Source organism: Epinephelus lanceolatus, chromosome 22, assembly GCF_041903045.1.
Source record: "Epinephelus lanceolatus isolate andai-2023 chromosome 22, ASM4190304v1, whole genome shotgun sequence".
In the NCBI taxonomy this organism is placed as follows: Eukaryota; Metazoa; Chordata; class Actinopteri; order Perciformes; family Serranidae; genus Epinephelus; species Epinephelus lanceolatus.
This window is the reverse complement of record NC_135755.1, coordinates 28,722,036-28,748,824: the sequence shown is the minus strand read 5'-3', so window position 1 is coordinate 28,748,824 and position 26,789 is coordinate 28,722,036. Positions and strand designations below refer to the sequence as shown.

At 39.6% G+C, this 26,789-nt stretch overlaps 1 pseudogene across 1 annotated transcript; it reads right to left on the bottom strand.

Moving 5' to 3' along the window:
- Window positions 1–8,165: 8,165 nt before the first annotated feature.
- LOC144459669 (up-regulator of cell proliferation-like) lies at window positions 8,166–15,524 on the bottom strand (annotated as a pseudogene). Its single transcript, XR_013488512.1, has 6 exons — window positions 15,349–15,524; window positions 15,009–15,086; window positions 14,788–14,866; window positions 14,428–14,688; window positions 13,848–14,108; window positions 8,166–12,034 (listed from the first exon to the last, which is right to left on the bottom strand). The product of XR_013488512.1 is annotated as an up-regulator of cell proliferation-like (transcript).
- Between the last annotated feature and the right edge of the window lie 11,265 nt (window positions 15,525–26,789).

Sequence of the window (26,789 nt, the reverse complement as noted above, 5' to 3'; positions counted from 1 at the left end):
ACGTGAATAACTACTTATGAAGCTTGACATAACGTTTTTGTCTTCCACCTTGCTGTAGGTCTCAGGTTTTCGCTTGTTTTACTGTATCAGCAGTGATAAAAATAAAAACACACATGTAACCCAAAAACATTATTAAATATTAATAATAAAATTAAAAGCAAAAGATTTTTCAATATGGTGTTAGGACCACTGGACTCTGCAGAACTTCAACTCTAACCTGGACATGTAAGTTCAGACGTCTTCAAACTGGCCACTGTGGCCTCCTTTGTTCATCAGACAAAGAAAAGTCATGTGAAGTGTGAAGTTATGCCCATGGATCCAGTTTTCCACTGATATTGGTCACTGTGGCATGTGTCCCTGTGATGTCACCAGTCCAACAAACCTCAGCTTCTTTGCTTAAAGCAGCTGTGCGGAACTTTTTACCATTAATAAAACTGTCCCTAGTTCGTATCTCACAGAAATACGTGAAATGACCACGACCTCTTAACACCGCATTACGTGGTGGCAGCACGTAATGGGTTGAAATTACGTGCTGCCACCACGAAAACAATGCCAATGTAAAGTCAATTAGGGTCCTCTCCTGTGGTGGACACACGGATTCCCTGATTCAATCACGTCACGTCAACCTCGTTTTCCTCAATGATATCTTTAACATTCCTGTATACACACAAAAACGCGGAAGTGTTCTTGATATTAAAACGGCAAATATATTCCTCTGTTATAATTTCCCACCAATAATAATAATAATGATAATAACGTGATAGTTCGGCTGTTCTAGATATTTGTTATAGCCTATTCAAATATTCAATCACAAAAACGCCGTTTCTAGAGAACTTGCTAAAATATCTGAAATGAACCATCATGCCTACTTTTTCTTAACATATTTCATCTACAGTACAGGCCAAAAGTTTGGACACACCTTCTCATTCAATGCGTTTTCTTTATTTTCATGACTATTTACATTGTAGATTCTCACTGAAGGCATCAAAACTATGAATGAACACATGTGGAGTTATGTACTTAACAAAAAAAGCTGAAATAACTGAAAACATGTTTTATATTCTAGTTTCTTCAAAATAGCCACCCTTTGCTCTGATTACTGCTTTGCACACTCTTGGCACTCTCTCCATGAGCTTCAAGAGGTAGTCACCTGAAATGGTTTTCCAACAGTCTTGAAGGAGTTCCCAGAGGTGTTTAGCACTTGTTGGCCCCTTTGCCTTCACTCTGCGGTCCAGCTCACCCCAAACCATCTCGATTGGGTTCAGGTCCGGTGTCTGTGGAGGCCAGGTCATCTGCCGCAGCACTCCATCACTCTCCTTCTTGGTCAAATAGCCCTTACACAGCCTGGAGGTGTGTTTGGGGTCATTGTCCTGTTGAAAAATAAATGATCGTCCAACTAAAGGCAAACCGGATGGGATGGCATGTCGCTGCAGGATGCTGTGGTAGCCATGCTGGTTCAGTGTGCCTTCAATTTTGAATAAATCCCCAACAGTGTCACCAGCAAAACACCCCCACACCATCACACCTCCTCCTCCATGCTTCACAGTGGGAACCAGGCATGTGGAATCCATCCGTTCACCTTTTCTGCGTCTCACAAAGACACGTTGGTTGGAACCAAAGATCTCAAATTTGGACTCATCAGACCAAAGCACAGATTTCCACTGGTCTAATGTCTATTCCTTGTGTTTCTTGGCCCAAACAAATCTCTTCTGCTTGTTGCCTCTCCTTAGCAGTGGTTTCCTAGCAGCTATTTGACCATGAAGGCCTGATTGGCGCAGTCTCCTCTTAACAGTTGTTCTAGAGATGGGTCTGCTGCTAGAACTCTGTGTGGCATTCATCTGGTCTCTGATCTGAGCTGCTGTTAACTTGCCATTTCTGAGGCTGGTGACTCGGATGAACTTATCCTCAGAAGCAGAGGTGACTCTTGGTCTTCCTTTCCTGGGTCGGTCCTCATGTGTGCCAGTTTCGTTGTAGCGCTTGATGGTTTTTGCGACTCCACTTGGGGACACATTTAAAGTTTTTGCAATTTTCCGGACTGACTGACCTTCATTTCTTAAAGTAATGATGGCCACTCGTTTTTCTTTAGTTAGCTGATTGGTTCTTGCCATAATATGAATTTTAACAGTTGTCCAATAGGGCTGTCGGCTGTGTATTAACCTGACTTCTGCACAACACAACTGATGGTCCCAACCCCATTGATAAAGCAAGAAATTCCACTAATTAACCCTGATAAGGCACACCTGTGAAGTGGAAACCATTTCAGGTGACTACCTCTTGAAGCTCATGGAGAGAATGCCAAGAGTGTGCAAAGCAGTAATCAGAGCAAAGGGTGGCTATTTTGAAGAAACTAGAATATAAAACATGTTTTCAGTTATTTCACCTTTTTTTGTTAAGTACATAACTCCACATGTGTTCATTCATAGTTTTGATGCCTTCAGTGAGAATCTACAATGTAAATAGTCATGAAAATAAAGAAAACGCATTGAATGAGAAGGTGTGTCCAAACTTTTGGCCTGTACTGTACGTGCAGTGTCATTACTAGTTCAGCTTTACTAGACATTTGATATATTCAGTAGATGTATCTTTTTACGACCCTGTTTTACAACAAGCCGTAAAAAACCTACCTTCCCAAAAACGCCGTTTTTAGAGTACTATCTAAAATAACTACGATTAGCCAACATCCTTGCTTTTTTTCTTAACATAGTTCATCTAGATGCAGTGTAATAACTACTTCGGCTTTACTATATATTAGATTTATTCAGTAGATCTATCTTTTTACAACCCTATTTAGAGCCCTACTTTGCAAATCAGAAGAACTACAACTATGTTGCTGATATGTACCAAACTGCATGGCGCGGTCCCAGGGAATTGTAGTTTTTTAAAAATCTAAGTGTTTTTCCCAGATTTGGAAGTTGTAAATACTGAATTGAGAGTACACTGTGGACTTTAAGGGGATGGTAAACACATTTGTGAAATCAGATTTTAAATATCTAATTTCTAAATGGGTGAAAATTAATTTTATCCATATTTTATCCATATCTGACAACACCCTCAGTTGTTGACTACACTCACATGATAGCTGAGGTCAAGAGCTCTCTATAACAGTTGGTCCCATGTCTGTACCCCCTTTAGTTGCTGAGTTATAAGCCCTCAAACATGCACTGAGGTCAAGGTTCAAAGGTCAATGGCTGAAAGCAGGAGCCATGTAGAATCATCATACTGACATATGTTACTCTCCAGGTTGAGACCTTTCCAATGATGTATTTGGTTTAGCTCTACGACAAAGTTTAGATTTTTTCATTTTTTGGACACAAGCCATGCCAGGTGTAGTTTCAGAGAGCACTTTGAAGGCCCAGTGTATAAAATGAGTTTTGTTTGTTTCTTTGCTTGTTTTTTTCTTTTTTACTGTAGAGAGTTACTAAAATGAGTCATCCTCAGACAATACAATACTACTAAAAAGTAAAACCAATAATAACAATAATGAAATAAGCAAAAATAGTATTAAAATCATATTGAAATTTTAAAATCTATTTACAGAGTGGAATGGTAGCCTTATAGATAACTTAGATACTATTTATTATTGTTTAGATACTATTTAGCCTATTATTGTATTTACTTTTAGCATGTTCTACTTTTGAGTAATTTCCGAGAAGTTATGATAAAAAAAAATAAAAAATTACAGACTATAGGAGACAACCTCTTCAATGTCTCACGTCAATTAATTAACACTATTTATAATGCCTTCTTTATTTTTTTTGCTGCTGTCTCCAGTTGAGAGTGGTGATTTGCTAAATACATTCTACAATAATAATTAGATTAACATTTGGTCTATAATATTGTTGGCTATATTACGCATTTTAATAAAAAAAAACGGAAGAATAAAAGAAATAAACATCGAAATAATTACTTTTTTTATTGATACTCCTCTCTGACACACACACACACACACACACACACACACACACACACACACACACACACACACACACACACATTGAACACGCGATTGAATGAATGAATGAATGAATGAATGAATGAACATTGGAAGTGGTTCAGCCACAGTCCCGCCGGCTGGCGTGGTCACATTGAGATTACATTTGTTTTTTATTACTAACAAAATGTTTTATATTGACCGTATGAATGGTTTCGTTTTCAAATAAATATTTGGAAATGAAAATATGCTTTGGTGTACTTTTACAGAGTTTTGCAATATGTATATAGCCTACCTGTATCAAAATGTATAATTTTCAGCAGCGGTTTGTGTGACAGCTGCCACGGTCGGAGGTATAACCAGTGGGGCAGCCCCTGGTTCTGTGGCGCTGGCTTGGGGTCCACTCTCCCCTGGTGGAGTGGAGGGTGGCCGGGTTGCCAGGGGCAGACGGCTCCATGTGATGGTGTTTCCTCTCTGGTTCTTCCGTGCTCAGCCTTATTTTTATCTTCTTATTTATTTATTTATTAGTGGCGTTTGGATTCAGTTACGGCAGACGGATGGCAATCTGAAATGGAATGAAGCCCACAGACGGCGGAGAGCAGCTACAAAACAGTAGTGGAACGCGCCCCATCCGCCCACAGCACAATGCTCTTAAAGCCCCATGCTATCAAAAGCTGGCAAAATACATTTATTTTATTTTATGGCCTTGACATTAACCTGTCATATTGTTGAGTTATCAAGGACACTTCCGCGTTTTTGTGTGTATACAGAGGAAAACGAGGTTGACGTGACGTGATTGAATCAGGGAATCCGTGTGTCCACCACGGGAGAGGATCCTAATTGACTTTACATTGGCATTGTTTTCGTGGTGGCAGCACATAATTTCAACCCATTACGTGCTGCCACCACGTAATGCGGTGTTAATAGGTCGTGGTCATTTCACGTATTTCTGTGAGATCGGGTTGTTCGTATCGTGACTGAAACTTTTTTTCATGTTCCTAAGATGAACTGGAAAAAACGCCCCAGGCCTGCAGGAGCTGATGGACAGCTTTCAGTCGAGTGAGTAATATCGTCTGTGTCGTCTCTTTGTGAGTGACCTAGCGTACTTGTCCCAGAGCCAGCTGCAGCTGTTGCTCACCGGTGTATCCCTCCGCGCAAGATGTACTGACCCCCTACAAGCGCCAAGATATCCATCATGTTGTCTCAATATGAAAATGATAGAGAAAGGGCATAACTCCCAAACCGTCGGAGTATTCTTTTCACATAATAATGCGGACTCAGCAGATGACTTGTTAACTGTTTATTCCTCCTTACACCGAACATACACGGCTGCTTCTCATTGTTTCCAGTAGCACAACAACGGTTACTACATTACCCAGAATAACTTGAGGCTCACACTACTACGGTAGCCTTAGTAACTCAAAATACACCACAGATTAGATCAGAACAGAAACACGACAGGAGAATTTACTGAGTAATTTTGCTGTTTCCACTAATTACTTGGAGTGACCTGACGTTAGTTAATCCTCTCACTCTCCAAAACAAATGCATGCGGTAATTGCCGGCTGCAGTCGGAATTTTACGACATCAGGCTGTGGGTGTCATACCGCTTTGACCAAAGGGGCGCTATAATCAACGAAAACGAAAAGTTCCGCACAGCTGCTTTAATCTTTCTTTTTCTTTTTGTCTGATGGGTTTCTGAGGGTAATTTAACAGAATTGTTATCTAGCTGGAATATTCAGTACTCACCTCCAGTGCTTGTTGGCAAATTGACACTAGATAACAGTTTTATCTATGGCATGCTATCAACTCATATGAGAACAAGATGCTGTTTTTTTTTTATCAGAGTGATATTCACAGTTTGTAACAGCCAAGAATGGTGAAAGGTTTCAAATACAGGACGCCAGAATTGAGACATGTACAGAAATCAATTTATTATGAGTAAAAATCAAAGGTGGAAGATTTTACAATAGGACCCATTTACAGCTTTTATTACATGGATGACAGTTCCCCACAGATCTGACTGAGGAACTGTCATCCATGTAATAAAAGCTGTAAATGGATGACAGTTCCCCACAGATCTGACTGAGGACATTAAGTGGGCTAAGAGTAACACTGACACTCTGTCATATATACATTTTGACACCACCACATTTAGACTGAATGATTGTATCCTCCATTAAAGTAAATATGTGGCATCAGATAATTCACAGAAACAAAAGCATTCTAAATTTGAGATAACATAGATTTTAAAAAGTTAATATTTGGCACCGGATACTTAAAGTAGTTCTATATCACAATTTCTACATTCAGAACATTAATATAGAACTAAACAACTGTTTGCTCAGTAAAGATATAGTGGAGTCGTGGCCTCCTGAGCAGATAATATAGTAACACTACCTCTGTGTGTTTTATAATCCAAGCTTCTCTGTTCTTTGTTGTGGTAACTAGTCCGGCTGCCCGTGCATGTCAATGCATGTGATTCCCTGTGTGTATCCCACTGGCTAGCTAATCGCTGGCATTATGCACTGCGTGTATATGGAGGTTACCACGAGTAACTCCATCTCAACCCATGGTGGTGGCACAGCATTGTTGCAGAAGCATAACTCCCACCCTCTGAAACGTTAGCTCTGCCAACACTGTTACCTTGTTGGCACTGTTTGCACTGTTAGCTGCTAGCAGCTGGCTCAGCCACCTAAATATTGAGAGCCATATGCAGACAATCCTGGCCCAAACTCTGAATCATAAATATGCTCTGCATAACATATAGAGCTATTTAAATCTAAATAAAAACATACATTACAAATGTTAAATTAATCAATAAAATAAGCCAGTAAAGCAAGACAAAAACTGTCTCACGTATAACCCACATCTTGACATCTTTTAATACAGTGAAAAAGTAAATATTTAGCATCAGATGCTTTACAGAAATGAAAGCAAATTGATTCTAACTTTTTCTTTTAAACAACTGCATATCATACCTAATCAGATTTTTTTTAAAAAGACAATACCACATAAAGTTGTAAATATTTGACATCAGATACTTCACGGAAACAAAATGATCAATAAAAGATTACATACGCCATTTGTACCTCTTGGCATTTACATTCTAATGATATTCATCTGTCACACAAAATCATGAATTCAAACTCAAATTTAATCAAACTGGAAACGTTAGTATGTGTCCTAAAGTATCAAACAGTATTTAAAAGTATTCTCATAAACATAAACATAGAACTATTATATTTGTAAGCTGCAGCTGCAAATAGCTTTGTATCTTATAGACAACATGTTAATATTTGTGCTCTAAGTCATATTAAACAAGTAAAATGTAAATATCCATGTAATGATAGTGAATGCATGTTAGTAGGATGTGCACCTCTATAACCACAAAGCTTGTAGTCTCTCACCTGATATAAAAGCGTTCTCTGAGGCTTGCTTCTGCCTGCTTACGTGTGATACATTTCCAAGAAGCAGGTATGCTAGCAGGGTTTGCATTATATGCTACAGCAAACGTATCGTTGAACCTTGCCAGTACATATTTCCAGTAGTCTGATGCCTGAAGGCTTACGTCTGGAACAATTTTCCAGTCAGGAAAAATATCTTTGTAACGTTTGAAAGGGTACCAAATTCCATTTGTGGCACTGCAGCAAAAATGACTGTCACTGATCACAGAGTGAGAGCATATGTCAGTACCACATGTCCCACGCCACCTGACTTCACCCAGAGCCTGTGGCCGATGTAGTGACGTCCAGTGCTCAGTGTGGTCTTTTCCTCCTGCCTCACAAGGTGCTTTGCAGAATGGACACTGTTTAACACATCCAATCAGTCTGGTGAAAAGCTCGTTCTGAGGATTCACATGAAGTTGTTTTAGTTTTGTTTGGATGTTTGTTTCTTTAAACTTCTCTGTAAGAGCCTCTGCCATGTCCTTCAGACAGTCGGTGAGCCAGTGAGCAAACTGTTCCGGGTTGGTATTGTTCAGGATCATGAAAGCACCAAGAGCATCCTGGGAAATGACCAGTTTATCACCAAGTTCCTGACAGACATCTTCAACAAATTTTCTTAAGTTGCCACTCTTTTTGGTTTTAGCTTTGTTGATAGCATTAGTTATGTTCCTCATGCTAAACTGGAGATTTCGATACTCAAACTCAAACATGATAGACCCTTTTAAGAAGCGTTCTACTATTTGGTCGAGGATCCATTTCTTTACATAATACTCATATGAGTCAATGTAGCTCAGATAGCTTTCAAAGTCATCCTTTGTGAGCAAATCCAGTAAAAGTGAATACTGGAGGTATATTCGTGTGCTGAACTGCTGGCTTGTCATCATTTCACCAATGATATCAGGACCCAAGGAACGCTTGACAAAGTCTTCAACTGCAGGCTTCAGGCAGCAGTTTGTGAATTCTTCTGCCTTCTTCTGGCACTGGTCTCGTTCATGGAACAAGTCTTTAAAATCAGTGCAAAACCTTTCTTTGTTTCGATTCAGACATCTGTAGGGATCATTCTCATGTATGAAATCTTCGTGCATGATCTGAAACTGTCTGGCTGCATCTCCACAGATGTGCTGTTTCAGAGAAATTTCAAACTCAATCTCTGTCTTCACTTCCTTATTGTTTTGCAGCTTCTCGTCAATCATGTGGAGGATCTCCTGAATGTAAGTGTCATGGTAATTGCTTTTTCTTTCCACTTTTCCAGTGACATACTGTTTGCAATCTGCTATGATACTGTCAGCCATTTGCTGTACAGCCTTTATGTGATCTTCAGTGTTGAAGAACTTGGTGATTCTGTGTTTCAACTGCTTGAAGAATCCTTCTGCAGTATATCTGAAAGGAACAAGTCCACATTCTGACAGGGTTTTTTTACTGAGCAATTGACAGACATGACTTCCCTTACGTCTTAGATTTTCTCTCAGGTAGTGGTACACACTTGCAAAGACATCTGCAGGCTTTTGCTTAGAGAAGGAGAGTTCCTTCACCATTCTGTTCCACATCTTATCAAATTCTTTGTCCAACTCTTTGCCTGTCATCTCTACATTTTTTCCCCGACATTGTTCAATCAATGCACACACTCTCTCCTCTAATTCTTTTGCGTGGTTCTCCTCGATTTTATCAAGTTCTGCCATTCCCTGTCTGATGTCAGCTGTTGCTGTGAGTTGATTAAACACAGAGCTCTCCATTTCTCGTCGAAGGGTCTTTGCACTGTTTGCAAAGTCTTCTCTGTATCCTTCAACAAGATAGACGTGACCCTCTGTTTGCTTGAAGTACTGTGACAAATTGTCAAGAAGCTTTGTCTCCCATTTCATCAGCACTGTGCACGCTTCACTTTTCAAACAAGTGAGAAATTCTCTCATGTCAGCTATCTCAGATTCCACAGCAAATTTGCCAAAATTGGAAATTCTTGTCTCAGCATTTGTAACCCATGTGTACATTTCTTTTTTGAATTCCCATTCCCATTTGTTGAATTCTGTGCACAGCCTCACGTATGCATCAGCCACCAGACTGTTTCTGAAGCTGAAGATGAAGTTTTCATGCTTTACTGCATTCCACAGGTTTTTCATCCACTCTGTAAACTCCAAGATATTATTAGCAGATGACTCACAACGTCCCAAAATTTGGATTACATTTTTCTTGAGCTCATATACAGCTTCGCTGTACCCTGCATTGACTGGTGCCATTGGTGGGTTTCCATTCCAGAGTCCAGGAATGTACCAGTTCCCAGTGTCTGGACTGTACTCCATCACATCAGTGAAGCTCATGTTCTCCTCTTTCTTTTCCATTTTGGCTGCTGCCTGGGTCATCTCATTTAACTGCTGCAAGAGCAGTTTCCTGTCTCGTAAGTTCCTCTCATGAGCTGAAACATCCGACACATTCTGGTGGACAAACTGACATTTGGGCTTTTTACCCACCTCTGTCATCCTGAGAAAAGCATGCACAACTATTTGTAGGATGTCTTTCATTTCAGTTGAATTCTCCATTCCGATATTGATGATGGTGATATCACTCAGCCCCACAACAAGTGTTGCAAGCTCATTGTCGTGCTCATGGCTATTATCCAGTTGTGCAAGCTCTGGTGACTTTAAGCCCTCAGTGTCAATGATCACCATGAAGTCACAGTTGAGGACTTTTTGAACATCTTCATTGATTCTGATGAGCAACATAAAGGCACCTCGAGTGCATCGCCCACTGCTGACTGCAAACTGCACTCCAAACATGGTGTTGAGGAGAGTAGACTTTCCTGTGCTCTGAACTCCAAGAACTGTGACCACCAGTATCTTGTTCTTAGGAGACACCAAGCCATTGAGCTGAGAGAGGACGTCACTCACCCATCTGAGAGGTATGTTGGAGGCATCTCCATCTACAAGCTCAAGGGGAAATCCATCAAGTAACAATTCTGCACATAGTTTGGGCAGATGTTGAAACTGTTTTCGTGATGGGTGTGTTTCTGGAAGAGACAGTGAAGCCTCATAGATCTGACCCATTTCACGGAAGAAGTGTTCAGTCCCCAGTGAGCTGTTGGAGAGTTGTCTGTCAATTTCTTTGATCTCCTCTTTGTTCTCAGAATTTTTGCATTTCTTTTTGTACTGATCTCGGAGGCCAGACAGTTTTTCTCGAGACAGGTTATCAAGGTTCATTCGCATCCATTTCAGGAAATAGCACCTCTCTATCCCTGGTCTTGTTATTGCGTTGATAAAACACGTCATTGCATTTGACATGTCACAAGTGTTCTGTTTTTTCCTAAGTTTTGTTTTCTGTACCTCAAGGTCACTTTTGTACTTTTCTACGTTCTCAGACCCAATATTTCGGAGCCGAAATTGTTCCTTCTCCAAGCGAGTCAGTTCCTTCCATATTTGGCCTTGCAGGGGTAGCTGAGTGTCTTTGCATTTAAGGATGTCTTGAATTTCTGCAGTTATGGCATCTGCATTTTTCTTGGCACTCTGGCACTCTGAAGAGTCTTCATCAACCAAGATTCCCAGTTCATGGGCAATGTCAGCCATCTGCTCAATTTGCATCTTCATCTTTGAGTTCTCAACTACTTTGCTGACTGTTTTCCTCAGATTTTTAACAAAGTCTGCATCATTCATCTGCTTAGTCTTTAAAAGGATGTTGCTGTTGTTCAAGCCCAACTTGGTTGCCACCTTCTTTACAGCATCAACACTGAAGTGCTTACTTTGATGGTTACCTACCAAAAAGATCTGTGCCTTGTGGCGTTGGTTGGTGAGCAGCTCACACTCAGAGTCCAAATTGTCAAAGAACACAAAAACTGCTGCTGATGTCTGACACAAAAAAGAAAATTGTGTTTCAAACGAGGCAATGTCTCCACGAAGGTTAGCTACAGCTACTGGCTCACTGAAAATATCCATGTTTTTGTTCCCACAAGGAAGGTACCAAGTCATTTCAACCAGTCCATTGGATATTCTCCTTGGACTGTCACCACACTCCATGTTATTGTCACCACACTCCATGTTACAGTGAACAAATGTATCATGGTACTGCTGAGAATTGCTCAGAAGCTTATTGAGGATCTCTGACTTGGACAGGGAGCACTCACCCAGTCTCACAAAAGATATCATTGGAAGTTCAGAGAGAACAATTCTTTGTTCAATGAAGCCTTTGGACTCTGAAAGTGACTGAGGTCTGTACTTTTTAACGATGTCTCTCATGGCCCAAAGCATGAGTGTGCACTGCTTTGTGTCACAATTGGGAAGCAACAGAGGCACAGAAAACTGACACATAGACATTTTGAGTGCCATTTCCTGTTGTACAAAAGCATCAGACCACAGAAAGAGAGCAGTGATTATGTCAAGGGGGTTTAACATGTCACCTGAATTTGTGCTGCTGACCAGATTATCAAGATCTAACTCTGTATTCATGGACTGATCACTACAGTTTGACTCACATGCAGATGTACATTTCATATTCCTAGCTGTCACATTAACCATCATTAGTTTCTTCAGAAAAACACATCGAAGATCTGAATTACACTTGGCAGGTTCATCAGTAATGGTCCTCTCGTCAATCTGAAGTACTGTGCTCAGGGATAGCTTCTTTTTGTCCTGGTACTCCAGTCCCAAATCCTCCAAAAAACTCTGTAGTTGTGTCTCTATAGACATAAAAAACAATTAATATTAAGCTCATGATGGTTTTTTTTTTTTCAATATTTTATTTCATTTTGCCCTTACATAGTTTACACCTCGCTAATACTGAAGCAGTCTAATAAAACAGCTGTTCTTTTGAGTAGTGTTGACTCAACATTCTGGTCCTTTTGAGGGCTTTATTTTGTGGTGCTGTTGAATTGCATAGTCTCATACTGACAGGTGCTTCTGATACTTTGTCCACACCATTTATATCTATGAGGTCAGACTATTACAAAGAAACTATAATGCAGTACAGGTAAACACCATAAATACTGTACATCCTCCAATATGCCCATGAAGTTGAATTGACATCTTTTAAAAACACTTTTAAGAAATACTAAACATTATAATCTCAATGTTGTATTATTAGACTGCAATAGTTTTAGCTAGTTGCACCTAATAAACTGGCAACTGAGACTTGAGTAAATGGATTTGCAATGTAGAAATAATTTAGATTTATAAACACTATCAAAATCTAATGGGCAGACTGCCGCTGGATTGTCAGTAAAGGACTGGAAATACGTGGAAAAGGTCATCCTGTGCTTCAAAATGTTGCAGATTCATGAAAATGCTGACTTGTTAACCATATCAAAAGATTATGAATATAAAACATAAAGGTATAGTCGGTTTTAAGATGTCATTAGGTATTAGTGTACTTGCACTATTGCTGGCCAAAAAAATTCACTAATTCTTTTGTACCGATTCTTTTGCAAGTTTGATTCATACCAGATCTACACTGTTACATACAGCCTCACACTTGAAAGGTGACATTATGCAAAATGCACTTTTTCATGGCTTTTCAACATTGGTATGTGTCCCTGGTGTGTTGAGAGATGGAGCATGACCTATTAGATTATGTCCCTGCACACTGACCCTGAAAGGTGTCAGTGATTCATGAGGATTGACCACTGTCTGGTCACATGGGTGTGAGGAAAACCCTGGATTAAATAAGTAGACTAGACCTGTGGCTGAGTATTAGAAGAGACATAGTGGGGAAGCAGGGAAGGTCACCTTTGCATTAGTTGCATGTTGAGCAGGAGCCATTTGCTTACACTATGATAGATTGTGCACGCCAATTTCCTCCTCCATTTTTATTTAATAGCTTAGTTAAGTTATAGGTCAATAGGGCATGTGATGCAATAGGTCAAACTGATTAACATTTTATTTTAAGAGCACCATCTGCTGGACCACAAGGCAAACTACTTTAAACTCTGTTGCAGTTACAGACTGTACATTTTGATTACATTTCAGTCATATACAGTTTGAATGTATTTTTTCCCCGAAAGTCTAGATTAAGTTTGGATTATGAAAATAAAAAGGGACAGCCCCAGAGTCTACTTCTAGTGCTTGGAGTTCAGCCCTTGTTCTGGCAGCTCAGGAAGAGAGAAAGGAAAGATTTTGTTTTGACTGATACTGATGCTGTTCCTATTCCTCATCTTGAGGATCACATAGATCAAGTTCTTTCCAAGTACTGCTTGCCACAGCCTTGTCACAAGTAGGAATTCATATGAATTTTTACAAGTTACCAGGTAGGCTGAGGCCATGTCCTCCTAGGTTTTTTTGGGAAAAGCCAGCATTAGCTTTTGTCAATGCCCAACATCCACTGGTTATTAAAACGTAGAGTGTTTTATTACTTTCATTTATATCTCTTTTATTTGAATAGTCTTTTGGAAACTTCTGCAGAGTTGTGGTAGAAATGTGTATAATGCTCAAAAGTCTGTGGTTTTATTAGAAAATCAATTCTTCTTTTTTATTGACATTATGATTTCTGTTACTTACTTGTGGTAGCAGCTGTTACAGCTGGCTTGCTTCGTCTTCCATTCCTAAGTTGTGCAGAAACCTGCAGGGAGTAACACACCCCTGGCTTCAGGTTGCTGAAAGTCTGGTTGTTTGCGTCTGTTGTCAACACTTGTTCAGTTTCTCCCTCGCTGCAACAGGTCACAGTGTAGCTCTCCACTTCACCAGCAGGTGGGTCCCAACTCAGAGACACTGACTCACTGCTTATCTGGTCAACTGTAATGTTTGCAGGAGGGCTGGGCTCTGTGGGAACATCACAGTAGTTTCACTTATACTTTGGAATTCAAGTTCAGTCAGTGCTTTTCTGTATTTAAAGTGGTGTTTAACTGCCAGGTTAAAGAGGTGTGGTAAAAGATAAAGCCACATATAATCAGGTCATGCACTTGTGGAAATACAAATTATTACCACATCTTCAGTCTAAAACTGACCTTTTTAACCAAATAAGAGCATACCTCAGTGTAAGAAATACATTTATATAGGTTATGAGACCAAAGACCATTCAGACAATACTTTCTATCTTTTTTGTTTGTTTGTTTTTTACTGATTTGTTTTACAGATTTACCTGTGAAGACAGATAGCGAGGTTGCTTTGCTTTGATTTCCATTATCAGCAATCCTTATGATGCTGAAAGTATACTCAGTCCCAGGATTCAGTCCCCCAACCGTCACAGTGCTGGAGTCCTCTCTGATCAAACTGCTCCTCTGTATGGAGGAGTAATCTATTTGCAGTTTATACCTAACAGAGGTCTCAGTGAGTGAAAAGCCAAGAGAAACAGTCTCCTGGTCAGCACTGAGAACTGTTACATCTCCTGGTGGAGGAACGTCTGTCACAAGAGAAGAGAGGTACATCTCAGTATCTCAACATTACAACATGTAAGCCTATTTCGTTATAAATCAGATCAGTTTTTGACGGTCACACATACAGTCAGACTGTGATGTTGGTAAAGTAATCTTTCCGTCCTCATAGTATGACTCGGGGTAATCTGGGGCATCGTAGAACTCCTTCATTATTTAAAAAAAAAAAAAAACAGTTTAAAAGTGAAATGAATCAATTTATAATCCCATTCAATAGCTTCAAGGAGAAATATTTGGCTTGTAATTTTATTGTTATTTAAGTTTAAGGTTGTAAAAACGAGCTGTTTACCTCCTCATCAGAGTTATCCATTGTAGGTACACTCTCAGCCATCCCACACTTGGTCCAGATTATTCAAACTGCTTCTTACTGAAAGTTATAGAAATGAACCCTGTTATCAACATCTTCTCCAACAGTTATCCATATTAGACATGAATCACACAGCTAAGTGTACTCTGCAAACTGTCAGACTACAATATAGAATAAAACAACTACTGTAATGGGCACACTAATGGAGCTGTTAAAAATAGATAAAACACACTGAGTCACGCTTCTGTTTTATGGAAAGCCTGATATTTTTGCCGGACTTCAAATGAGGGAAACAATCCTTGACAAAGAGATTGTTGCTTACCTTTGTTGGAGTCATCTGTCCATGGTAAAAGTACTGTTCTGTTCTTTTATCCATGAATTTGTAGTAATTGTTTGTGCAGTATTCTGTTATAGGTTAAGTAGCTTTTGTCCTGAGGACAGAGCTCTGAACACGCCCTGACAATGCACTAGCCTACTGCCTACTTTTATTCTGCCGTGTGAAGTTACTTTCACTTTTGATTCCCAGAAACAGTTAACGGTTATGTGGTTTCCAGTAAAACAAAACTTATTTGTCTTGTCAGGAGGTGGTGAGGGGACGGTGGATTGAAAGGGCTGATTTGTGTAAAACTTTGATTTGTTGTGAACTAGTGGTACAAAGTATTAGAAATGGCTATCAGAAATAATTACTTATTATTGAAAATAATTATTAATTATATAGATGCCAAATAAAGCCAAATAATCAACTCAGTCTCATAAAATATGCTAAAATATCAATTTGGCACTCTGATTAATAATTAAAATAATAAATAAAGCTGCAAACAACAATGTACTTCAGCTAGAGGTGGTGAAGCCACTAACACTGATGATACCCCATTAGCCTCACCAGTGCTGGGCATTAGCGTTACTACAAGTAGCGAAGTTGCTAACTTAACCGCGTTTCTCAGTAGCGTGGTGGTAACGTCACAACTTTCTATCATTTCAATTCGCCATGATACTGAGGATAGGTAATGTGACTGACGCCAGCGCCACACCAAGGCAGGTAGACGACGAGGGAAGCACTTCCGCATGACATCACATACTGAACCTTCAGTTGATTCTGCTTGCTGCTTCGCTATTGGCTTTTCTTAGCAAGACCCGCCCTACTCTGCCTCTGATTGGCTACATTGCACCACTTAACGTGTCTCTGACTTGTTGCCCACAGACTGTATTCAGTGGATTTGCGGTGGACACTGGAGAAATACACACACAAGGGCTGAGAAAAGAGACAGAGACAGAGACAGAGAGCAGTGTTAAGTAGGAAGAGAGGGGGCAGACATTTGCAGGACATGTTCATGTTCTAATGTCCCCCCAAAAAACTTTTTAATATAGGTCTGTTTTTTTTATTGCTTATATGACTGTCTTTTATTTATTATGGTTTTATTGACTGAAAAATATATTTTGGAATCCTGTTTTTGAATTACTGACAGAGCCAGATAGCTGACTGAAAGAGGCCAAGACAGAGAAATGCATTAAGTAGGAAGAGGAGAGAGAAAGGGAGAGAGCAATAGGCCGACTGATGATGTCATGTTATTGGAGGACACGTTCAAATAAAAAAAAGAAAAGAAGACAATTTTAATTTAACTTTATTATTTTATAGTAAGTTAGTGGTGTGTAAAAAAAAAAAATCTTCATGAATAGAGCCTGTACGCTACAGTCCATACATTGACAGATGACAAAAAACATTGTGATACTGGAGAAAACAAAAACAGATACAGGGGATTACACCCACCTCTCTGGCCAGACAGGAGAGACTGGGAGTGGAGTCTGGGCATAAACATGTCTTACACATTCAAACATTGGAGGCCTTCACAGTCAGGTAATAAAACTATTGTGACAGATTTTAAAAACTAGTGATTAAGACATAAATGACCTAGTTACACTTCCTCAGGTCAGACCAATAAACTAAACTCTGAATGTGTTTTGTTGAAGCATAATCTAAATCCAAAAATGTTAGATTTTGGTTTGAACCTGCTTTAGAATGATGGACAGATACACACCTACACACCAACTATTAATAAAGGTTTAAATATGGTTTTGCGTATTATATAATATTCCTAACATTGAACCACAATATAGATTGTGTTTAGTTTGACATTAGTTATGAGATAGTGAGAGGTCTTCGTGGGTCTACGATAAAGTAGCTCACTCAGCCTTTATTTCACAGCACCACCACTCCCTTTTTGTACATATTTATATGAGCATTGTTGGTTGGAGGGACTGCTTAACTGTATGGTGGTGCATATGACAGTAAAGTATTTGAACTTTACCACCTCTTCTTTTATTATTCCCAGAAACAGTAAATGATAAGGCTATGTAGTTTCCAGTAAAATGTAACATATTTGTCTGGTCAGAGAGTGGTGGTGGAACAGTGGGTCAAAATATTTTATTTGTCAAATAACAACAAAATTAATGATATTTCTATCAGCCTTAGTTATACTTTGTGTTAACTATGAATATCCAGATTTTAGCATACTAACTAATGAACTTAGAAATACTGTTCACATTTTAATTGCTATACATCATCGTGTTAAGCCCAGTTTAGACCAGAGATTTGTGATACGATGAGTTGAAACAGACAACTACTTGCAATACGCCGTTTTGCAACATTCTAAAAACCTCCCGGTTCACACCAGTGCAACTAGATAAGACGGCGTATCATCTACATGCAACAACTCTCTGTACTTCTGTACTGATTTTCAGCTTCACAGGATTATTTCTTGACGGAATATAATTTGTATCTTCTTAAAATATGAATGAGGATAATTTTACTGAGATACTGGCTACAGTTGCATTTGTGGTAGTGATGAAAGGGTGAAAAAACATAAATAAAACCAGCACCAGATGGACTGTATTCATAATAAATATGCCGTGCTAATGTTAATAACCAGCACCAATTAATCAGTGAGAATGTGTGTGTGTGTGTGTGTGGTGGGGGCATGAGCACATACAGTGAGCAGCAGCAGTGACCCACCGCCTGACACCTGCACATCGTGAGGAAACAGCGCTCTGCATGGACAGAGCACCTGCCGCAGCAAGCCAACACACTGTCTGCGGTTGTTTTCACTTGACTAGCAGACTTCACCACAAGCTGATAGGCTGTTGAAACAGGTCATGTGCTTTACATTCTAAAACTAGCTGCCGGCGATTTGACCAGCTGAGTTGCAGGTGACACCATCAGCTGGCTTGAGTCTAGCTCAGACCGGCCGGTTTACGCTGCTGCAACTTTTCTCTGCAAGGTTCTAAAACGGTTGCGTCATGTCGCGAATCTTTGGTCTGCCCTGGGCTTTAGTCATTGTGTCACTGAGTTTGACTTTATTTGCACAGGTTAAAATAAAACAACGATCAAAACTTTGCAACTAAACAGGGAGGATTTTAAGAAGCTTTGGTACGTACTTAACACGGGCTCTCTGTGGTGGTGTGTCACAGTGTCTGCCCCACTTGTGCATATTGCTGCTCAATCTGTCCCTGTGTCTCTCCTCTCGTGCCACATTCGCTACTCCCCTGATTCTTTCATTGCCATTTTCCATCCATCCATCCATCAGATGAAAACTTTAGTTTGGATTTAGAATTACTCAGATCCCTTGTATTGTTGACCAGGTGTAGTCACTGTGCAGGTAAAAAGACTTTTCAACTTGCTATTTCTTTTTTTGTTCAACTCTATTTAAGGCAGAACTCACTTTAATTCCCAGTTCAAACTGCATACACGAGTGTTGGAAAGGCCACATTGATACTTATTCTGTCACTGCTGTATAAAAATATCAGTCTTTGATGCAGTATTGACGTGAATAACTACTTATGAAGCTTGACATAACGTTTTTGTCTTCCACCTTGCTGTAGGTCTCAGGTTTTCGCTTGTTTTACTGTATCAGCAGTGATAAAAATAAAAACACACATGTAACCCAAAAACATTATTAAATATTAATAATAAAATTAAAAGCAAAAGATTTTTCAATATGGTGTTAGGACCACTGGACTCTGCAGAACTTCAACTCTAACCTGGACATGTAAGTTCAGACGTCTTCAAACTGGCCACTGTGGCCTCCTTTGTTCATCAGACAAAGAAAAGTCATGTGAAGTGTGAAGTTATGCCCATGGATCCAGTTTTCCACTGATATTGGTCACTGTGGCATGTGTCCCTGTGATGTCACCAGTCCAACAAACCTCAGCTTCTTTGCTTAAAGCAGCTGTGCGGAACTTTTTACCATTAATAAAACTGTCCCTAGTTCGTATCTCACAGAAATACGTGAAATGGCCACGACCTCTTAACACCGCATTACGTGGTGGCAGCACGTGATGGGTTGAAATTACGTGCTGCCACCACGAAAACAATGCCAATGTAAAGTCAATTAGGGTCCTCTCCTGTGGTGGACACACGGATTCCCTGATTCAATCACGTCACGTCAACCTCGTTTTCCTCAATGATATCTTTAACATTCCTGTATACACACAAAAACGCGGAAGTGTTCTTGATATTAAAACGGCAAATATATTCCTCTGTTATAATTTCCCACCAATAATAATAATAATGATAATAACGTGATAGTTCGGCTGTTCTAGATATTTGTTATAGCCTATTCAGATATTCAATCACAAAAACGCCATTTCTAGAGAACTTGCTAAAATATCTGAAATGAACCATCATGCCTACTTTTTCTTAACATATTTCATCTACAGTACAGGCCAAAAGTTTGGACACACCTTCTCATTCAATGCGTTTTCTTTATTTTCATGACTATTTACATTGTAGATTCTCACTGAAGGCATCAAAACTATGAATGAACACATGTGGAGTTATGTACTTAACAAAAAAAGGTGAAATAACTGAAAACATGTTTTATATTCTAGTTTCTTCAAAATAGCCACCCTTTGCTCTGATTACTGCTTTGCACACTCTTGGCACTCTCTCCATGAGCTTCAAGAGGTAGTCACCTGAAATGGTTTTCCAACAGTCTTGAAGGAGTTCCCAGAGGTGTTTAGCACTTGTTGGCCCCTTTGCCTTCACTCTGCGGTCCAGCTCACCCCAAACCATCTCGATTGGGTTCAGGTCCGGTGACTGTGGAGGCCAGGTCATCTGCCGCAGCACTCCATCACTCTCCTTCTTGGTCAAATAGCCCTTACACAGCCTGGAGGTGTGTTTGGGGTCATTGTCCTGTTGAAAAATAAATGATCGTCCAACTAAAGGCAAACCGGATGGGATGGCATGTCGCTGCAGGATGCTGTGGTAGCCATGCTGGTTCAGTGTGCCTTCAATTTTGAATAAATCCCCAACAGTGTCACCAGCAAAACACCCCCACACCATCACACCTCCTCCTCCATGCTTCACAGTGGGAACCAGGCATGTGGAATCCATCCGTTCACCTTTTCTGCGTCTCACAAAGACACGGCAGTTGGAACCAAAGATCTCAAATTTGGACTCATCAGACCAAAGCACAGATTTCCACTGGTCTAATGTCCATTCCTTGTGTTTCTTGGCCCAAACAAATCTCTTCTGCTTGTTGCCTCTCCTTAGCAGTGGTTTCCTAGCAGCTATTTGACCATGAAGGCCTGATTGGCGCAGTCTCCTCTTAACAGTTGTTCTAGAGATGGGTCTGCTGCTAGAACTCTGTGTGGCATTCATCTGGTCTCTGATCTGAGCTGCTGTTAACTTGCCATTTCTGAGGCTGGTGACTCGGATGAACTTATCCTCAGAAGCAGAGGTGACTCTTGGTCTTCCTTTCCTGGGTCGGTCCTCATGTGTGCCAGTTTCGTTGTAGCGCTTGATGGTTTTTGCGACTCCACTTGGGGACACATTTAAAGTTTTTGCAATTTTCCGGACTGACTGACCTTCATTTCTTAAAGTAATGATGGCCACTCGTTTTTCTTTAGTTAGCTGATTGGTTCTTGCCATAATATGAATTTTAACAGTTGTCCAATAGGGCTGTCGGCTGTGTATTAACCTGACTTCTGCACAACACAACTGATGGTCCCAACCCCATTGATAAAGCAAGAAATTCCACTAATTAACCCTGATAAGGCACACCTGTGAAGTGGAAACCATTTCAGGTGACTACCTCTTGAAGCTCATGGAGAGAATGCCAAGAGTGTGCAAAGCAGTAATCAGAGCAAAGGGTGGCTATTTTGAAGAAACTAGAATATAAAACATGTTTTCAGTTATTTCACCTTTTTTTGTTAAGTACATAACTCCACATGTGTTCATTCATAGTTTTGATGCCTTCAGTGAGAATCTACAATGTAAATAGTCATGAAAATAAAGAAAACGCATTGAATGAGAAGGTGTGTCCAAACTTTTGGCCTGTACTGTACGTGCAGTGTCATTACTAGTTCAGCTTTACTAGACATTTGATATATTCAGTAGATGTATCTTTTTACGACCCTGTTTTACAACAAGCCGTAAAAAACCTACCTTCCCAAAAACGCCGTTTTTAGAGTACTATCTAAAATAACTACGATTAGCCAACATCCTTGCTTTTTTTCTTAACATAGTTCATCTAGATGCAGTGTAATAACTACTTCGGCTTTACTATATATTAGATTTATTCAGTAGATCTATCTTTTTACAACCCTATTTAGAGCCCTACTTTGCAAATCAGAAGAACTACAACTATGTTGCTGATATGTATCAAACTGCATGGCGCGGTCCCAGGGAATTGTAGTTTTTTAAAAATCTAAGTGTTTTTCCCAGATTTGGAAGTTGTAAATACTGAATTGAGAGTAGACTGTGGACTTTAAGGGGATGGTAAACACATTTGTGAAATCAGATTTTAAATATCTAATTTCTAAATGGGTGAAAATTAATTTTATCCATATTTTATCCATATCTGACAACACCCTCAGTTGTTGACTACACTCACGTGATAGCTGAGGTCAAGAGCTCTCTATAACAGTTGGTCCCATGTCTGTACCCCCTTTAGTTGCTGAGTTATAAGCCCTCAAACATGCACTGAGGTCAAGGTTCAAAGGTCAATGGCTCAAAGCAGGAGCCATGTAGAATCATCATACTGACATATGTTACTCTCCAGGTTGAGACCTTTCCAATGATGTATTTGGTTTAGCTCTACGACAAAGTTTAGATTTTTTCATTTTTTGGACACAAGCCATGCCAGGTGTAGTTTCAGAGAGCACTTTGAAGGCCCAGTGTATAAAATGAGTTTTGTTTGTTTCTTTGCTTGTTTTTTTCTTTTTTACTGTAGAGAGTTACTAAAATGAGTCATCCTCAGACAATACAATACTACTAAAAAGTAAAACCAATAATAACAATAATGAAATAAGCAAAAATAGTATTAAAATCATATTGAAATTTTAAAATCTATTTACAGAGTGGAATGGTAGCCTAATAGATAACTTAGATAATATTTATTATTGTTTAGATACTATTTAGCCTATTATTGTATTTACTTTTAGCATGTTCTACTTTTGAGTAATTTCCGAGAAGTTATGATAAAAAAATAAAAAATTACAGACTATAGGAGACAACCTCTTCAATGTCTCACGTCAATTAAGTAACACTATTTATAATGCCTTCTTTCTTTTTTTGCTGCTGTCTCCAGTTGAGAGTGGTGATTTGCTAAATACATTCTACAATAATAATTAGATTAACATTTGGTCTATAATATTGTTGGCTATATTACGCATTTTAATAAAAAAAACAGAAAATAAAAGAAATAAACATCGAAATAATTACTTTTTTTATTGATACTCCTCTCTGACACACACACACACACACACACACACATTGAACACGTGATTGAATGAATGAATGAATGAATGAATGAACATTGGAAGTGGTTCAGCCACAGTCCCGCCGGCTGGCGTGGTCACATTGAGATTACATTTGTTTTTTATTACTAACAAAATGTTTTATATTGACCGTATGAATGGTTTCGTTTTCAAATAAATATTTGGAAATGAAAATATGCTTTGGTGTACTTTTACAGAGTTTTGCAATATGTATATAGCCTACCTGTATCAAAATGTATAATTTTCAGCAGCGGTTTGTGTGACAGCTGCCACGGTCGGAGGTATAACCAGTGGGGCAGCCGCTGGTTCTGTGGGTCTGGCTTGGGGTCCACTCTCCCCTGGTGGAGTGGAGGGTGGCCGGGTTGCCAGGGGCAGACGGCTCCATGTGATGGTGTTTCCTCTCTGGTTCTTCCGTGCTCAGCCTTATTTTTATCTTCTTATTTATTTATTTATTAGTGGCGTTTGGATTCAGTTACGGCAGACGGATGGCAATCTGAAATGGAATGAAGCCCACAGACGGCGGAGAGCAGCTACAAAACAGTAGTGGAACGCGCCCCATCCGCCCACAGCACAATGCTCTTAAAGCCCCATGCTATCAAAAGCTGGCAAAATACATTTATTTTATTTTATGGCCTTGACATTAACCTGTCATATTGTTGAGTTATCAAGGACACTTCCGCGTTTTTGTGTGTATACAGAGGAAAACGAGGTTGACGTGACGTGATTGAATCAGGGAATCCGTGTGTCCACCACGGGAGAGGATCCTAATTGACTTTACATTGGCATTGTTTTCGTGGTGGCAGCACATAATTTCAACCCATTACGTGCTGCCACCACGTAATGCGGTGTTAATAGGTCGTGGTCATTTCACGTATTTCTGTGAGATCGGGTTGTTCGTATCGTGACTGAAACTTTTTTTCATGTTCCTAAGATGAACTGGAAAAAACGCCCCAGGCCTGCAGGAGCTGATGGACAGCTTTCAGTCGAGTGAGTAATATCGTCTGTGTCGTCTCTTTGTGAGTGACCTAGCGTACTTGTCCCAGAGCCAGCTGCAGCTGTTGCTCACCGGTGTATCCCTCCGCGCAAGATGTACTGACCCCCTACAAGCGCCAAGATATCCATCATGTTGTCTCAATATGAAAATGATAGAGAAAGGGCATAACTCCCAAATCGTCGGAGTATTCTTTTCACATAATAATGCGGACTCAGCAGATGACTTGTTAACTGTTTATTCCTCCTTACACCGAACATACACGGCTGCTTCTCATTGTTTCCAGTAGCACAACAACGGTTACTACATTACCCAGAATAACTTGAGGCTCACACTAATACGGTAGCCTTAGTAACTCAAAATACACCACAGATTAGATCAGAACAGAAACACGACAGGAGAATTTACTGAGTAATTTTGCTGTTTCCACTAATTACTTGGAGTGACCTGACGTTAGTTAATCCTCTCACTCTCCAAAACAAATGCATGCGGTAATTGCCGGCTGCAGTCGGAATTTTACGACATCAGGCTGTGGGTGTCATACCGCTTTGACCAAAGGGGCGCTATAATCAACGAAAACGAAAAGTTCCGCACAGCTGCTTTAATCTTTCTTTTTCTTTTTGTCTGATGGGTTTCTGAGGGTAATTTAACAGAATTGTTATCTAGCTGGAATATTCAGTACTCACCTCCAGTGCTTGCTGGCAAATTGACACTAGATAACAGTTTTATCTATGGCATGCTATCAACTCATATGAGAACAAGATGCTGTTTTTTTTATCAGAGTGATATTCACAGTTTGTAACAGCCAAGAATGGTGAAAGGTTTCAAATACAGGACGCCAGAATTGAGACATGTACAGAAATCAATTTATTATGAGTAAAAATCAAAGGTGGAAGATTTTACAATAGGACCCATTTACAGCTTTTATTACATGGATGACAGTTCCCCACAGATCTGACTGAGGACATTAAGTGGGCTAAGAGTAACACTGACACTTTGTCATATATACATTTTGACACCACCACATTTAGATTGAATGATTGTATCCTCCATTAAAGTAAATATGTGGCATCAGATAATTCACAGAAACAAAAGCATTCTAAATTTGAGATAACATAGATTTTAAAAAGTTAATATTTGGCACCGGATACTTAAAGTAGTTCTATATCACAATTTCTACATTCAGAACATTAATATAGAACTAAACAACTGTTTGCTCAGTAAAGATATAGTGGAGTCGTGGCCTCCTGAGCAGATAATATAGTAACACTACCTCTGTGTGTTTTATAATCCAAGCTTCTCTGTTCTTTGTTGTGGTAACTAGTCCGGCTGCCCGTGCATGTCAATGCATGTGATTCCCTGTGTGTATCCCACTGGCTAGCTAATCGCTGGCATTATGCACTGCGTGTATATGGAGGTTACCACGAGTAACCCCATCTCAACCCATGGTGGTGGCACAGCATTGTTGCAGAAGCATAACACCCACCCTCTGAAACGTTAGCTCTGCCAACACTGTTACCTTGTTGGCACTGTTTGCACTGTTAGCTGCTAGCAGCTGGCTCAGCCACCTAAATATTGAGAGCCATATGCAGACAATCCTGGCCCAAACTCTGAATCATAAATATGCTCTGCATAACGTATAGAGCTATTTAAATCTAAATAAAAACATACATTACAAATGTTAAATTAATCAATAAAATAAGCCAGTAAAGCAAGACAAAAACTGTCTCATGTATAACCCACATCTTGACATCTTTTAATACAGTGAAAAAGTAAATATTTAGCATCAGATGCTTTACAGAAATGAAAGCAAATTGATTCTAACTTTTTCTTTTAAACAACTGCATATCATACCTAATCAGATTTTTTTTAAAAAGACAATACCACATAAAGTTGTAAATATTTGACATCAGATACTTCACGGAAACAAAATGATCAATAAAAGATTACATACGCCATTTGTACCTCTTGGCATTTACATTCTAATGATATTCATCTGTCACACAAAATCATGAATTCAAACTCAAATTTAATCAAACTGGAAACGTTAGTATGTGTCCTAAAGTATCAAACAGTATTTAAAAGTATTCTCATAAACATAAACATAGAACTATTATATTTGTAAGCTGCAGCTGCAAATAGCTTTGTATCTTATAGACAACATGTTAATATTTGTGCTCTAAGTCATATTAAACAAGTAAAATGTAAATATCCATGTAATGATAGTGAATGCATGTTAGTAGGATGTGCACCTCTATAACCACAAAGCTTGTAGTCTCTCACCTGATATAAAAGCGTTCTCTGAGGCTTGCTTCTGCCTGCTTACGTGTGATACATTTCCAAGAAGCAGGTATGCTAGCAGGGTTTGCATTATATGCTACAGCAAACGTATCGTTGAACCTTGCCAGTACATATTTCCAGTAGTCTGATGCCTGAAGGCTTACGTCTGGAACAATTTTCCAGTCAGGAAAAATATCTTTGTAACGTTTGAAAGGGTGCCAAATTCCATTTGTGGCACTGCAGCAAAAATGACTGTCACTGATCACAGAGTGAGAGCATATGTCAGTACCACATGTCCCACGCCACCTGACTTCACCCAGAGCCTGTGGCCGATGTAGTGACGTCCAGTGCTCAGTGTGGTCTTTTCCTCCTGCCTCACAAGGTGCTTTGCAGAATGGACACTGTTTAACACATCCAATCAGTCTGGTGAAAAGCTCGTTCTGAGGATTCACATGAAGTTGTTTTAGTTTTGTTTGGATGTTTGTTTCTTTAAACTTCTCTGTAAGAGCCTCTGCCATGTCCTTCAGACAGTCGGTGAGCCAGTGAGCAAACTGTTCCGGGTTGGTATTGTTCAGGATCATGAAAGCACCAAGAGCATCCTGGGAAATGACCAGTTTATCACCAAGTTCCTGACAGACATCTTCAACAAATTTTCTTAAGTTGCCACTCTTTTTGGTTTTAGCTTTGTTGATAGCATTAGTTATGTTCCTCATGCT